Source organism: Rutilus rutilus (genome assembly GCF_951802725.1).
Source record: "Rutilus rutilus genome assembly, chromosome: 8".
NCBI lineage: Eukaryota > Metazoa > Chordata > Actinopteri > Cypriniformes > Leuciscidae > Rutilus > Rutilus rutilus.
Window position 1 is genome coordinate 8,991,824 of NC_140222.1, and position 15,791 is coordinate 9,007,614.

General features: G+C 39.6%; 2 protein-coding genes across 12 annotated transcripts in view; one reads left to right on the forward strand and one right to left on the reverse strand.

The window, feature by feature from the left end:
- The window catches only part of LOC311294935 (uncharacterized protein), a 60,213-nt gene that overhangs the window by 16,098 nt on the left and 28,324 nt on the right, over nt 1-15,791 (forward strand). The window lies entirely within an intron of this gene.
- Nucleotides 9,928-15,791, reverse strand: part of LOC311294933 (uncharacterized protein) — a 47,403-nt gene continuing 41,539 nt past the window's right edge. For 2 of the 3 annotated variants that reach the window (XR_014628141.1, XM_084416038.1), the window contains exon 3: nt 9,928-12,180. The gene's annotated coding sequence lies outside the window, so the exon portion shown is untranslated. Of the gene's footprint in view, nt 13,546-15,791 lie in introns of all 3 variants that reach the window. The other variant, XM_084416039.1, reaches the window with a different exon arrangement.

Here is a 15,791-nt window from a genome sequence, read left to right on the forward strand (position 1 = left end):
TGTGCAAAACTAGAGTTTACCTCGACAAGAATAGCTCTACTGTTAACAGATGGGCCAATATAAATAGACATCATAGTAGAGCAGCAAATCAATGATAATTTGAATCTAACTTTAGGAAAATTAATAAAAAATCTTACCAAAATACTATACATTTTGTGTATATTTTTTAAATGTTCAGGTAATAATTTTATCTGCAGTAAAGAGCCATTCACAAATAAGTTCAGCTTAATAAATCCTTCTTCATCACTGACAGACAAGACATTTGTTTGGTTTCAAAAGACTGTCTGGAAAGATTCACTTTCAAGTGAAAAGCTGCTCTAAACGATTCATGGAGTCAGACATTAAAGGGATAGTTCACCCAATAAGTGGAAATTCTGTCATCATACTCATCCTTGTGTTGTTCCAAACCTGTGTGAATATGGATATGGGTAGCCAAACAGATGATGGCCCCCATAGGCCTCATAGTATGGGAAAAAATATCTGAAATCGCCCCCTATACCCTTAAAGATGAACTGAACTGAAATAATCAAAGTTGATAATGTGTTGGTTATGACAATTAAAAGTAAATTACACAAAAAATTTGAATTAAAAATATCAATATAGCTCTTTTTTAAGCAACACAAAAATTGCGTTTGTTAGTATAAGAACGCTGGCAATTCCGATGACGTCACCGGCATGGTAGAACCTGCGAAGGTATATAGGCAGCTGCAGCTGCAGGTCCTATACACAGACGAAAATGAGTCATTTTAATGGCATGGGTATCTGACTACCACCACACGCCCGGCCTGACACACAGTCATTAACTGTAATTATGAACCCAAGCCCGATTTAAACCTACCATTTTTTTAATACGTGGGCCGTTATAACCAGGGGCGGCGCCAGAGAATTTTTTAACGCAGGTGCTGAGGGGGTGCTAGATATATACAAATAGTATTAATAAATGAGCAAACATAGGTCACTTAATATGTAATAATCAATTATTTTAATTATCACAATTAAAGTATTAATTGTATTCAATTGAACAAGCAACATTCAGCATTCAATCAAATATTCTTATAGATTTATTATTAATAATGATAATTAATAATTAGCCTAATTATTTCAACATAATATCTCGTTATTTCGTAATATGTGTGCGTGCAACAAGCAAGATGTGCATTTGTAAATCCGGTGACGCGCATGCATTTATTTATATTAATAAACAGTGTCAGCTGCAAAGATTAAGCTGACGATCGCAATCTCCGTAGTGAACGCCCCATACAGAGAGAAATGCACATCATTACATAATCAGAGAGTAGCCTATTTATTTTCGTTTTGAATTGTTTCGTTTAAAGACATTTCAAGCTTTCTATATTTCTCATGTGTGTAAGGCATACACTGAGTTTCGGTTAAGTTAGGATGAGATGCGCTCCAGTTCACGTGCAATGCAAGTGGACGCGCGGACGCCTCCATGATTATAATGTCTGCTATATTTGCTTATTAAATACAGGCAATTGGTTGAAAAAAATATTAAAATTAAGATACAATTTATACAAAACGAAATTCACTTTAAAGAAAGGCTTTCTACAATGCAAATCTTAATTAAGTGGTCAAAATCATGTCTGACCCGCTCCATATCTCTCGATATATTGCGCATCCTATCTTACTCATGCTGTTAACTTTTTTATATTCAACATAGATGAAAATAATAATAATAATAAAAAAAATATATTTTAATGAAACTAAATGAGCTTATTTAATGGCTACAACACGTATAGTAGGCTTACAGACTCTCTATTTGTACAAATTGCTGCATATTCATTTACTTCTGAATTGTGTAGGTTGAAAGGCATTTGTTTGTGCATAAAACATATCTGACTGCAACATTTATCAAGTTAACGGATAATTGTGCGTGCATTTATTAATTATTATCTTAGTGAATAATGCAACAAGGATGAAGCATGTAAACTGCGTTGTTTGTTTATTCAGAATGGAATGGATCGCAAATGGATCCGAATGAAGAAACGTAAAAAAAAAAAAAAAACCTGAACTCCCTCTGTATCAACAATGTGCCCTGAGACGATGGACATCAGCTAGCTTCAGGGTGGGTAGGACATTGGAATCTGTTTACAGACCTGCTGTGGTTTTATTAGCAGCTAGTAAACGCATTATTATCGAGACGAGTCATGATTTATACGGTTTATATAGTCGGAGTGGTGGCTAGCTTGTGGAGTTTGACAAAAGTGCTTCCAACGTGTTTACGTTAGCTGCTAGCTCTTTCCCTAGGTTGGATCGTATAGCTTGATTTTGTTACTCAATTTCAATGAATGAGTGTCTCAGTTTTGTTGAACGCTATAAAGCTATATTGAACACAATATGGTTTGTGTATGTGACAACGTTACATCCAGCCCTTTGCTTAGCTTGCTATCATGATAACAGTTAACACACTTCTCTGTCCTCTGCCTTGACGTGAGGGTTTCAGCGCCCTGTCTCTGCGGTTACATAGCATCGGTGGTGTTAGTACTTGCCATTGGTCTATCGGTCTGCCCTGTACTACAGCCTGAAAAGTTTAACATTGACGGAATAGCCTCAGGTTTAGCCTAACCCTCACCAGTGAACCGGTTGTATTGAAAGTACAACTCTCTAAATAGTCTGTCGCTAAAAAATGCTCACTACGGACTCGAAATCCAGGGGCTGCATGCAATGGCTGCTCTGCTAGTGTTGGTTAGCAACGGAGTAGCTTACCATTCCAGTGACGTTGCCGAATGTTGAAATCCAAGATGGCGGCGCCCGTGTAACAACAACAACATTTTCAACATACCATTTTATCCCTTTTAACAAATTCTGCCACTTTAAAAATTGTACCAATGAGAATAAATAAAATGCATCTGTTATATCACCTTTACTCAAAATTCCAGTTCAGTTCATCTTTAAATAGGGCACTTGTCTGAGTTTATTATGAAATGTAAGACAAGAATAATGTATTCGGACATGAAAGAATAGATGTTAGCCTATCTTTTGTTTTGATTGAATGTACATCCGTCTACGCCGTCTCAGTGGCTTATATTATTGTCAGTTTAGTGTTAGTGATTAATTTACATGCAGCAAAATAAAAGACAACATCTATGCTTTCATGTCGAAAACATTATTTTTGTCTTACATTTCATAATAAATCCGACTTGTTTTCTATCAGTTTATTTTCGTGAATTGGAATGTGCAGTGGATTGTGGGTGATTGAAGGCCGTGAAGGATACATCAGATGCATCCTTCAAAACAGGCCGAATGATGGACGAGAAACGAAGGCTTCCTTCCAAGGATCCTTCAAATAGAGACGGACAGCCGAGATATGCAGCCTTCGTAGGATGCAGCCTTATGATTGAGAAACACCCGTACGCTCAACTGCTAGAGAATACCCATAATGCACTGTGAGAGTCGTTCGTAGAATGAATTCCCGAATCTGACCAGATGGCGCCTGCAGCTGAATAATCCATCGTCCATTTTCAAACTGCTGTGGCTACAGCTTAATATCGTGGCAGTATAAAGTCCTTTTTAAAGGGTAACAAAACCCTAAAACAACTTTTTTTTGTTAATAATCTGGAAGACTGGGGCTTTATTAATGCTGTTCGTTGATTTGAGTACATTTTTTGACATTTGGGTATAAAGTGTGTTAATTCTACAATATATGGTGTAAAAACATCTGAGTGCTGCTCTCTTCAGGTTGAACGGTGGCTACTGCAGTCGAATTTTCCTATTGGAAGCTGTGGTACCGCGTGACGTGGGCAGGTACCAGCTCACCACGCCCTTGGCAGCCCCTGGTATAAAAGCATCATGTTCCATCAAAACCACTGTAGCGAGACAGGAGTTGGAATTGCAAGTATTGAAAATGATCAGGATAGCGTATATTAGCATCTAGTTAGCATAGCATTTATATAGTTATTTATGGCTCGTTTCCACTGAGTGGTACGGTACGGTACGCATTTATTTGCGTTTCCACTATCAAAAGTTGTGAATGGTACCAAAAAGCCGAACCGTACCGTACCGTGCCACTTTTTGGGTACCCTTCTGTTGTGGTACCTAGCACAGTGGTACGGTACTAAAAGGTGGAGCTAGACTCACTGCAGGACGTTGATTGGTTGACAGAGAATCGTCACTTGCGCGTGCTACAAGGGGAATGACAACATAAGAAGTGCCATTTTTAATATACAGTTTAATATAATACTGCTGTTACTGTGTCACGAAATGTAATTTTAAGAGTTTTTCAGGCGAGAATGTAGTTGTTTAAAGCTCAAATCTGTGGTTTATTTATAAAGATTTATGAAAATTTGAGATCCATGCAATCACCCCAGTAAGGGTAAAATCTTTCCGTGACAGGGCCAGCTGCCACCGGTGCCTGTCACTCAACCTGCCACCGCTATATGCGCCTGTCACTCGACCTGCCACCACTGTCACTCGACCTGCCACCGCTATATGCGCTGCGCTCGGCGCTCATGTACCCCACCTGGAACAGCCTTTCCTCGGCTGGTCCTTCTGACGTTTGCCGCTGACTCTGACGTCTCTGTAGTGGTTAAACGAGATATAATTAGTCTTGTGTAGACCTAACTGGTGATCTTTGGTCTTGTGAATCTATAATTTGTTCCCTGGCCGAACTGAGGGCTAAGTAAAATTTCATAACTTTATATTTAGGCTATTTAACTTTACCGTTGTATCGTTAGACTAGAGCGCTGACTTTGTATGTTTGACTGAATTGTTTGCTTTATTTCTTATTGTATAGCTTCTTTTATAATGGCTATTATTGATAAAACTGAAATTTAACAAAAAGAGTTTTGTATTTTTTTATTTTATTACATTGAAGATGATCACAGTACAAATGCACATATTGCCTGAACCATATATAATATTTTAATATTTTTTAATATAGTTTAATATTTTTTACATTTAAACGAAAAGAGGCAGGGTTGTGTTATATATATATATATATATATATATATATATATATATATATATATATATATATAGTTATAAATAGGCTAAGGTTACATGCAGTGAATATAATCAATATGCGTTGCCTGAACCACATTTGTGTGGCTATAATGTTTAAGATTTCTTTAAATGAAAACGTACTCGGTTACCTAATGTAACCTCGGTTCTCTCTAGAAGAGGGAACGAGTATTGCGTAAGTTGCTTACCAGGGTATATGCAGGAATCATAGAGATGAATTTACTACCTTTTACCTTTTTTACCACCTCCACAATATTTTTTACTACCAACACGACATCAAGCAGCAGCCCTTTTTTTGGGGGTGGGATGCGTATGCAAAGCACCACTTACTACTTACTATAAGGAATAAGTGTGACACTGTCACACCCATCATATATATTAGGTACACTAATGTTTATTTGTGATCATTAAGTATTGTCATTGTCAATTATGACAATTTTTTTGTAGTGTGGAGTTGAGTTTCAGTTGTCCTTATCTTAACCCTAGCCCTTGAGTTATCCTAACCCTTGCCCTTAGCCCTAATAAGGTGAATAATAACCTTGGCACTTTGTCATTGCTATCAACTCCTACTCACTCAGCCTTTTCATGTGCTTGTCCTTTGGACAAGTAAATCTGTTATTCACTTGTCTGTCTGAGTACAAAAAGTTGCTTGTCCTGAATTTTTTTGGTGTGTGTGTGTTGTAAATATAATTTATTCTGAAGAAATATCCTCATCTGTGTTCAATCAGCTCTGATATATTTAAATCTGCATATTGTAGATTGCATAGGGGGTGGTGTGGCGCAATGGATTAGACACATGCCTTTGGTGTGAGAGACCCGGGTTCGAATCCACTGTGAGACACCAATGTGTCCCTGAGCAAGACACTTAACCCCTAGTTGCTCCAGAGGCGTGCGACCTCTGACATATATAGCAATTGTAAGTCGCTTTGGATAAAAGCGTCAGCTAAATGAATAAATGTAAATGTAAATTGTCATATCTGCACCTTTAAAGGCATGTCCTTTAACTGCATTAAATAATGTTATGAATATGAGATCGTTTTAAATATTTTTGAATTTTTGAATATACAAATAAGAAACGTTGGAAAGAATGATACTTTTAAACATGAAATTAAACCGCCAGTAGGAGGCGGCAGGCAACCATCTTAATGAGCGAGTCATTGAGTCATTAATTCAAACGATTCATTCAAAAAACTGATTCATTCAAGAATCTTTGACTCGACCAATTCGTACACAACGCTGAATCATTCAGTAATGAAAACACGGTTAAAGGGATAGTTCACTTTGAAATTAATTTTTGATATGTTTTAGCTTACCTCAAGGGCATCCAAGATGTAGGTGTCTTTGTTTCCGCAGTAGTTTAAATTTTGATATTTTTAGGTCAAACCGTTCTTGTCTGTCAGTCATATAATGCAGGTCTATGGTCACTGGCTCAAAACACAAGCACAGAGTCCAAATTAAAACAATTCCCCATCGTCCAAATGAAACAATTCCCCATCATAAGTACACATTGCTACGGTTTCGTTCCAATGAACTGCAGTAGCCAAGGCGACATCTATGTATATATCTATACCCGCCCGCGCCGTCAGACCATTTGGACGTGTGCTGTTTTCAAGAGATAACAACGATATAAATACTGTTCGTTTTCTCACACAAACCGCTCGTTTCGTGTCTTAGGCCATCAATGTGTACTTATGATGGGGAATTGTTTCATTTGGACGATGGGGAATTGTTTTAATTTGGACTCTGTGCTTGTGTTTTGAGCCAGTGACCATAGACCTGCATTATATGACTGACAGACAAGAACGGTTTGACCTAAAAATATCAAAATTGAAACTACTGCGGAAACAAAGACACCTACATCTTGGATGCCCTTGAGGTAAGCTAAAACATATCGAAAATTAATTTCAAAGTGAACTATCCCTTTAACCGTGTTTTCATTACTGAATGATTCAGCGTTGTGTACGAATTGGTCGAGTCAAAGATTCTTGAATGAATCAGTTTTTTGAATGAATCGTTTGAATGAATGACTCAATGACTCGCTCATTAAGACGGTTGCCTGCCGCCTCCTACTGGCGGTTTAATTTCATGTTTAAAAGTATCATTCTTTCCAAAAAAATTAAAAAATTAATTTCAAAGTGAACTATCCCTTTAAGTGTTGCTGTGAGATGTGTTACGGTTCTGCTGTGATCTTTGTTTTTAATTATTTTTGCTGCTGAAACAGAACAAAAACAGTCAATATTGTGTCTAAAATGTAAGTGACTTAATTTGAACTGTTTATTGAACTGTTGTATCAAAAGCAATGTCACATTTTCAGTCGTGATGGTACTCAAGAAAACACTCGTCGTGCGAGGTTGCTAAACTGTATCATATGTTAAAAATATTAAAACATTTTGAATTTTGGCACTGGCAGTATGTTGTTAACTGAGTTTAAACTGAGTTTACATTTGTTTGGATTTCTCCTCGAGAGGCTGCGCGAGCCTCAACAGGGCAACCTTGTTGCCGTCAGTAATACATTTATTATCCACTATCGATCGCAACTTACAATAAATATAATACAATCAGAATCATTCTCTCATTTTAGTGATTCCCTAGTTATTTTTTTGTTTTTGTTATTGACGTTTAATCAGGCTACTTGTCTGGTCGGGCAAGTCAAATTCTCTTTTACTTGTCCCTTCAAAAAATCCACTTGTCCCGGACAAGCGTTAATGTCGAGCCCTGCTCAGGTCCTGTTAGCACCGTATATATTTTTAAATTATGCTAGATGAAGTTAAAACATGGAGACACAAATATTAAGCAAAAAAATGGAAACTCATATATTGAGGTGGTGATGGAAAATTTACTACCAAGTCAATTGCATTTGTTACCTTTTACTACCTTTCAAGGGCCTTAATTTTGGTCAATTCTTTTTACTACCGCGCGGACACTCTGCTTACGCTATGGGTAAAGTTGTCTTTTCTCGAGATCTGCAGCCAAAAAATGATCCTTAATTTTGTATTTATTGTCAACGCAGTGCGGCAGCCAGCAGACCATAGCAGGCTGCATAAGCGTGCCCATTGGCTGTCCTGCGGCAACTGCTGCAGCCTACCAGTGAGCCCCGCGTGACGTCATGCCCAATGAGGAATGGGTGTGGCTAGCGTGTATAAAAGGAAGGGATCACAGGCTGAAATTCTGGTTTTCATAGTCTGAAGCGCAAAGCTCGTGGCGGTGGCGCGACAAGGCAGGTTACGCAATAATCGTTCCCTCTTCTAGAGAGAACCGAGGTTACATTAGGTAACCGAGTTCTCTCATATTGCGTAAGTTGCTTACGCTACGGGAACCCCTTGTCAACGCCGTGCGCGCCGAGCATCCAGTGCATGAGTCCCAGGGGAACCGGGGAACACCACATGCTGGAACAGGTGGCCAGCAGAGAAACGGGCCAGCACATGTAATAAGCACTTCATAGGAATACAGAGCGGCACTGCCGGTCTATGTATGAGTGTAGACAATGCGGCCAGCAGTGCGGGCCAGCACCGTACATAAGCACATCATAGGGAGAATATAGAGCGGTCTCGCCGGTCTATGTATAGAGAGTATAACCCCCAGCGCAACTGAGTGGCACCAGTACACAGGCGCATGACGGGGAAAAAAGACAGAACGGCTCAGCCGGTCCATATACAGAGAAACTCTTCCCTTAGTGCCGTTCACCAGAAACACTAGTAGTACACGAACGTAGTCTGCACATGAACGACTGGGCAGAACATACATATCACTTAAACTGATAACAGTTTAGCCTGCAAGGCGGGAACTTCCAGGTTATAAAACCTCACGAATGTAGATGGGGAGGCCCAGCCCGCCGCCGTACAAATATCGTGAATAGAAATCCCACTGGATGAAGCCCATGACGAGGCCATGCCTCTAGTGCAGGGGTGGGGAACCTTTTTCCTATCAAGGGCCATTTACAATTTTTTAACATTCTTTAAGGGCCATTGTAATGAGCAGGGGCATTTCTAGGTTTTAAAGGTCCCATTGCATGGATTATTTTATTATTTTAGAATGTTTCCTGGGGTGCCCTTATAATGTTAGTATGTTTTTTTAGATACAATTTTTTTATAATTTAGAAATAAAAGGCATATTTCCTAGCCTGATTTCATCCCCTGATTTGAACACTCTGTTTGAAGGGGCGTGTCTGCTGTGAGACTTCAATGTAAACGCCCACTGCTGTGATTGGCTGACATGCTTGCATATGAAATATCTGGCATTACATGTGGAACTATCTGGAAAACTTTTACTATTACAGCTATTATACGTTTTTACTATTACAGCTATCGGGATTAACGAATCGTGAGAAGTTTTTTTAAGTATTTAGATATATTCCCATCACATAAAAGGTTGCAGTGATGAGCATTGAGCAGATGACAGTCTGTTGATTGCGTGAAAAAAGATCTTATCATTGCAACGCAGTTTCTGCACTCTCACTAATGCTTTCACCAATGCAAACATGATGTATATAAATACAGTAAGAGCTTCGTTGTGCAGTGTCATTGATTTCATAACGAGTTTTGTTAAGTGTCCAGATAAACTCTCGCTGTGTGATTGACAGCTTGGGCGATTGGAAAGGGATCTGTATATTAATCACAGTTTAAGTAAGATTATTTTCATCCTACTAAGAGAAACGATGTAAGGTTGATCGCTACTTCCATAGTAAATCACTACTTACCGCTTATAGTCGGTATACTTACCGCTTATATCGATGACACTCAAATCTACATTTCATCACGGCCAGATGAAAACGCTAAATTATCCAAATTGACAGAGTGTGTTAAAGATATAAAAGATTGGATGACGCGTAATTTTCTTTTATTAAATCCAGACAAGACAGAGGTAATACTTATCGGTTCAAAAAAACGCCCACAAAACCTCGCACAATACAACTTTAACATCGTAGGATGTCCTGTTACTTTATCCTCTACAGTAAAAGACCTGGGTGTTATACTCGACTGCAACCTGTCTTTTGAAAATCATATTTCATATGTTACAAAAACAGCTTAGAAACATTGCTAAGCTACGTAATATGCTATCAGTTTCTGATGCAGAAAAGTTAGTTCATGCATTCATGACCTCGAGACTAGATTACTGTAATGCTTTATTAGCTGGTTGTCCTGCATCCTCAATAAACAAGCTACAGTTAGTCCAAAATGCCACCGCTAGAGTTCTTACTAGATCAAGAAAATATGATCATATAACACCGATTTTATCATCACTGAATTGGTTACCTATAAAGTTCCGTATTAATTACAAGGTATTGCTCCTTACTTATAAAGCCCTAAACGGCTTAGCTCCAGTCTATTTAACGGATCTTCTATCGCCCTATAATCCATCGCGCTCTTTAAGATCACTAAATTCGAGGCTTTTGGTCATACCTAGGATATCCAGATCCACCAAAGGAGGGAGAGCATTTTCACATTTAGCTCCAAAACTCTGGAATAGTCTTCCTGATACTGTTCGTTGCTCAGACTCACTCTCCCAGTTTAAAACTAGATTAAAGTCGCATCTCTTCAGCCAGGCATTCATATAATATTTTTAATCTTACAGTTCAAATTACAATCCGGCCTCTAGTTAATAAACGCCAGAGGAGAACTGGCCCCCGACTGAGCCTGGGTTCTCCCAAGGTTTTTTTTTTTTTCTCCATTGGGTCACCTGATGGAGTTTTAGGACACCATTAGGTCACTTGATGGAGTTTTTCTGTTCCTTGCCACTGTTGCCTTTGGCTTGCTCAGTTGGGGATATTTTGGGGATATTTAATTTAATTTTATCAATCAATAAATTCCACTAGAAACAAACCTTGTTGTATTATTTTAATTTAACACTGTGAAGCTGCTTTGATACAATCTGTATTGTGAAAAGCGCTATACAAATATACTTGACTTGACTTGACTTATAGTCAAAAAACGGTTCTAATGACGTCATTAAAGAAGGAAGTAGAGGGATGTAGTCCAAACTGGGCGTTCGATGTAGTCAACTTCTGTTAAATAAAATATCTCGCTTGGCAATGAACTTTGAGCTTTATAATTTTACAGATATTATTTATACTCTAACAACAACACACTAATTACACACTAACTAAAGTTTGAAACATGGGATCACGAAGAACGGGACCTTTAAAAACTTCAGGGGCTGAGCCCGAAACATCAGGGGCTGGGTAACAAGATAACATGATTCGATACAGAGAATAATGTATATTTTAGGCCTATATGCAGGGGGGCAGACTGGTTAAAAAATTCAGTCCTGGCACTGTAGCCACAGCAGCCCATATTAGCACAGATACACATATTCAAATCTGAGGTAGTTAGGGGGGTTCGGGGGCATGCCCCCCCCTCCGAGAAAATTTTGGTTTCTCGGACCTACATATGTGCATTTTATGGTGTTGGAAGGCCAACATTTATTTGATAACAATAGCTTTAAAAGCATGTCAGTGGGCAGTAGCATAAATTATTTGTCAAGCAGATAACAGATTCTTAAACATGAGAATGAGGATAAATGTTGAAATAAATGATCCACACACCAAAATGGAAATGCAAAATGTTTCTGCTTATTGTTGACAATACACAATCACATATTCCAAACAGGAATGACCTTAAATGAGAAATCTTTCAAAGATTATTATGTAAACTTTTTAGCATTAAAGATTGGTTTCAGCAACTTGTTTCTTTCTTGAGTTAATCAATGTTTTTGGCACTATTAAATCAGTTCAATTAAATTTCAATTGTTCACTCATAAAGACAGTCACTTGTCACCACCTACTGGCTTAATGATGCAAGTTGCGCAAACACAGACAAGCGGAGTGATACAAACTGTGAAAAGGCTGATGCTGGTGAAATATTCGAACACATTCGAGGACCTTATGTAATGATAGACAGGACGGAAGCAAATGCAAGTAAAAGGTTTATTGAACTTCAAGTTCACTCAAGACACCACAATGTACAAGAAGAAGACTCAAGTTGACTGCAGAATGGTCCGATGAAGATAACTCCAAGCCCAGGGTCCGATCCAGAACACAGACAGCAGGAGAGCGTGACGCAGGGATTGAGATGGGCGATCCAGAAGTGCGTGGTGCGGTGCAGGTGATCCAATGGTGAGAGCGGAGTGAAGCGATCCGTATCCAGTGCACGGGAAACACGAGGAAGACTGGAACAGGCACGAACACAAGAAGCTTCAAACAACGATCTGACAAACACAAGACGAAAGACAGGGCATTAAATAGGTTGACTAGATGATCTGCAGCTGCCGCTGATGATGATAACGAGCGGTAACGCCCACAACATAAGTCAACAATCAGTGCAAGGAGACACACACACATACACAAACCCACAAGACCAGAATGAGACAGTGGATCTACCAACCGTGACAGTTTATATATATATAGGCTACATATCAGAGTTAAATAGGAATACATTGTAATACTCTTAATCAAGCAGACTAAATCACACGACTGCGCAGCAATATTTAAGCTCATTATACAAAGGAAATAATACAGATCTAGACAAATTGGGTTGCTTATAGTTAAAAGAATGTCATAAACGATCATTTAGGCTAGATGTAGGCCTATTTTTCACATTTTTGGTCACAAAATATTTAGTCAGTTTTGATGACTTTGCAATATTGATAAAATGTTAGAATATTAATAATGAAAATTGAAGAAGGAATTGACTCGCGGGCTGCTTCAAACTGTTTTTGCGGGACGTTCCCCACCCCTGCTCTAGTGGAATGGGCTCTGATGCCCATAGGGCACTGCAGGTGTTTGGATGCATAAGCTGCTGCAATAGCGTCCACTATCCATCTGGACAGACTCTGTTTCGAGGCGGCGAGACCCCTGGTGCACCCACCAAACGAAACAAAGAGCTGCTCGGAACGCCTAAAGGCGACCCTGACGGGGCATAAGAGGTTATCACTGTCCTCGCTATCGGATGCTGGCAGAGCTGACAGGGAGATGATCTGCGCCCTAAAGGGAGTGCCAATCGCTTTGGGGACGTAACCGTGTCTCAGTTTGAGGATGACTTTGGAGTCATTTGGTCCGAACTCGAGACATGCGGAGCTAACAGATAGCGCGTGTAGATCCCCCATGCATTTTACTGACGACAGAGCTGTCAGAAAACCGGTTTTGAGCGAAAGGTATTTCAAATCCAAGGATTCTAACGGTTCAAAGGGAAAAGCTTTCAGGGCCTCCAGGACCAAAGAAAGATCCCAAATGGGAACCCGTAGAGAGTGCGGTGGCGGCGTGCTCGCGGCCCAGGCAGAGAGCGCAGATGAGGTGGCGGTCTCCGTTGCTGAGCGGGGCTCGACACGAGCCGCAGGAAAAACAACGTTTTAGAAAAACGCCTCGTGCTCTTTTAGAGAGAGAGAGAGAGAGAAGGTGTGTGTCGCAGCGGCGAACACACACAGCAGGAAAAAGGATACGTCGCCGGATGGCGTAGCAGGCACGGATGGCTGAAGGCGGCGAAGGCGGCCGGCTTCCTCAGGCGCTTCCTAAGCTTGCTGGTCGCTGAATTCGACGGCGGCGGCTCTCAAGATCCAATGATGCGAAGAGCTTCGCTGAAGACAAGAAAATCAGAATGAGCCCTTCCTTTTATACACGCTAGCCACACCCATTCTGGCGGATAGAGGCCCCGCAGGACAGCCAATGAGCCCCGCTTATGCAGCCTGCTATGATCTGCTGGCTGCCGCACTGCGTTGACAATAAATACAAAATTAAGGATAATTTTTTGGCTGCAGATCTCGAGAAAAGACAACTTTACCCGTAGCGTAAGCAACTTACGCAATACGAGAGAACCTCTCGTAAGAGAACGTAAAGAGGCAGTGTGGTGTTTTATAACATATTTCGTTTTATTGTTGCCTAAAATGTACATACAGAGATAACCGCAGTAACGTTAGCAGAGCGAGCTGAATGACGCTTTGAAGAACGTGCTGTTCCATCAGCAGAATTACCGGACTCGCGTCCTCGGGAGTCATTCTCCTGAGCTGGACTTGGCAAGTCCGAACTTTGCGTACTTGCAATTGAGAAACGCCTAATGTCGGCGGCGGCACTGACAAACATGCCGAGAAGCAAGAAACAGATCTGCTGTATGTCATCCTTAGACAGTATATAAACGATGTCATCCATTGTTGTTTATGTCGCTTTCTTCTTCGCACGAAAATTACGTCAATCGCTTCTTTCCGGCATAGGCTACACCACGCCTATCAAGTAAGGGTACTGTTGGCAGTGGAAACGCTAGCCGATTCATGGTTTGCCGACCCGAACCGTACCGTACTGTACCACTCAGTGGAAACGAGCCATTAAATTATTTTGTGTAGTCTAGGTAAAATGGCTTCTCCACACAGCTTGCGCAGAAAAGCAAGTGAGCATATATTTTTATATAAGCATATATTTTTATATAAGCATATAAAAGTGAGCATATATTTTTAAACTAGGGCTGGGAATCAAAAAAAAAAAAAAAACTAATTAATTGCACAATTTGCTGTAATTAATTGCAATTAATTGCATTTCCCCCAAGCTTGTAATCATCAATATTTAAACTTAGAATCACCTAATTAAATTAAACAACACAGGGGAAACAGAAAAATGGAACAGAAAATAGCCCTATATTAAAATAATATTTAACATCAATATATTATTCTTTTTCAATAATCAAACAACAATAAATTTAACAGATTTATTCTTATTTTATTTTATTTTTTACTAATTATCAAAATAAAATATAGTCCTACAAAGCTGTTATTACCAGAGCATGTGATCAGAGCAGGTCATTTTACCATTGTTGCCCAGCATGACTATACCAGCTCAGTAGGGCTATTGCAAACAGAAGTCTATTACTGAGAAATTTCAGGTTATTTGAGCAGACTTTGCTTTTCCAGTGCGTGATCGGTACATGATTGGAGCGTTTGGGCCGTTAAGGACAGAGCAGAACCCGCAGCGCAAACACGGAGCGGAACATTGAGCAGAGAGCACAGCGTGCCGACACACACACACATACACGGAACGGAGACCGCGGCGCACACACGGAGCGGAAAAGACCCGCTCAATTAAGTTAAGCAAGAATGAAACGTGATCGCCGAACATGGAGGGGTGGGACGGCATATTTTCGGCCTTTTCAATAGCAGCCGTAACAGAAGCCATTAAAACGAGGCAAAAAAAAGTGCTGCGTTAATTGCGTTATTTTTTTTTATGCGTTAAACATCTCAAATTAATCGCAAAGATAAACGCGTTAATTCCCCCATCCCTATTTTAAACACAATTTGTGTTCCTTCCTATTAGGCTAAAGTTAACACCCTGGGGTCGACAAACGTGCCGACGCGTTTTGCTGGATTTTGTCAGTGTCACATAGCAGCAAATTAGACTTAAAATACTCTATACTTAAAGGGATGGTTGATTATGATTTCACTTTTCTAACTTTAGTTAGTGTGTAATGTTGCTGTTTGAGCATAAACAACATCTGCAAAGCTACAACGCTCAAAGTTCAAAGCAAAGGGAGATATTTGCTTTTAAAGTAATCTTTTTTTAAGGACTACAACAAACGGCTGGTAGAGACTACATGACATTCCTCCCGGGTTTGTGGCATCACAAACCCTAAAATTTAACCCCGCCCCCTGAACACAATTTATAGATGATCAAGACAGAATATGCTAATCAATGACTAGAAGATAACTACACATAAACTACATAAATTCATCAACTAACCATTCAGAAATGTTGTCTACATGTTGTCACTTCTTCTTGAATTGTCACTCTGGTTTGAATATAAAAGGCTAAACGTTTTTCAGTGCAAAAAGTTTCAGTGTAT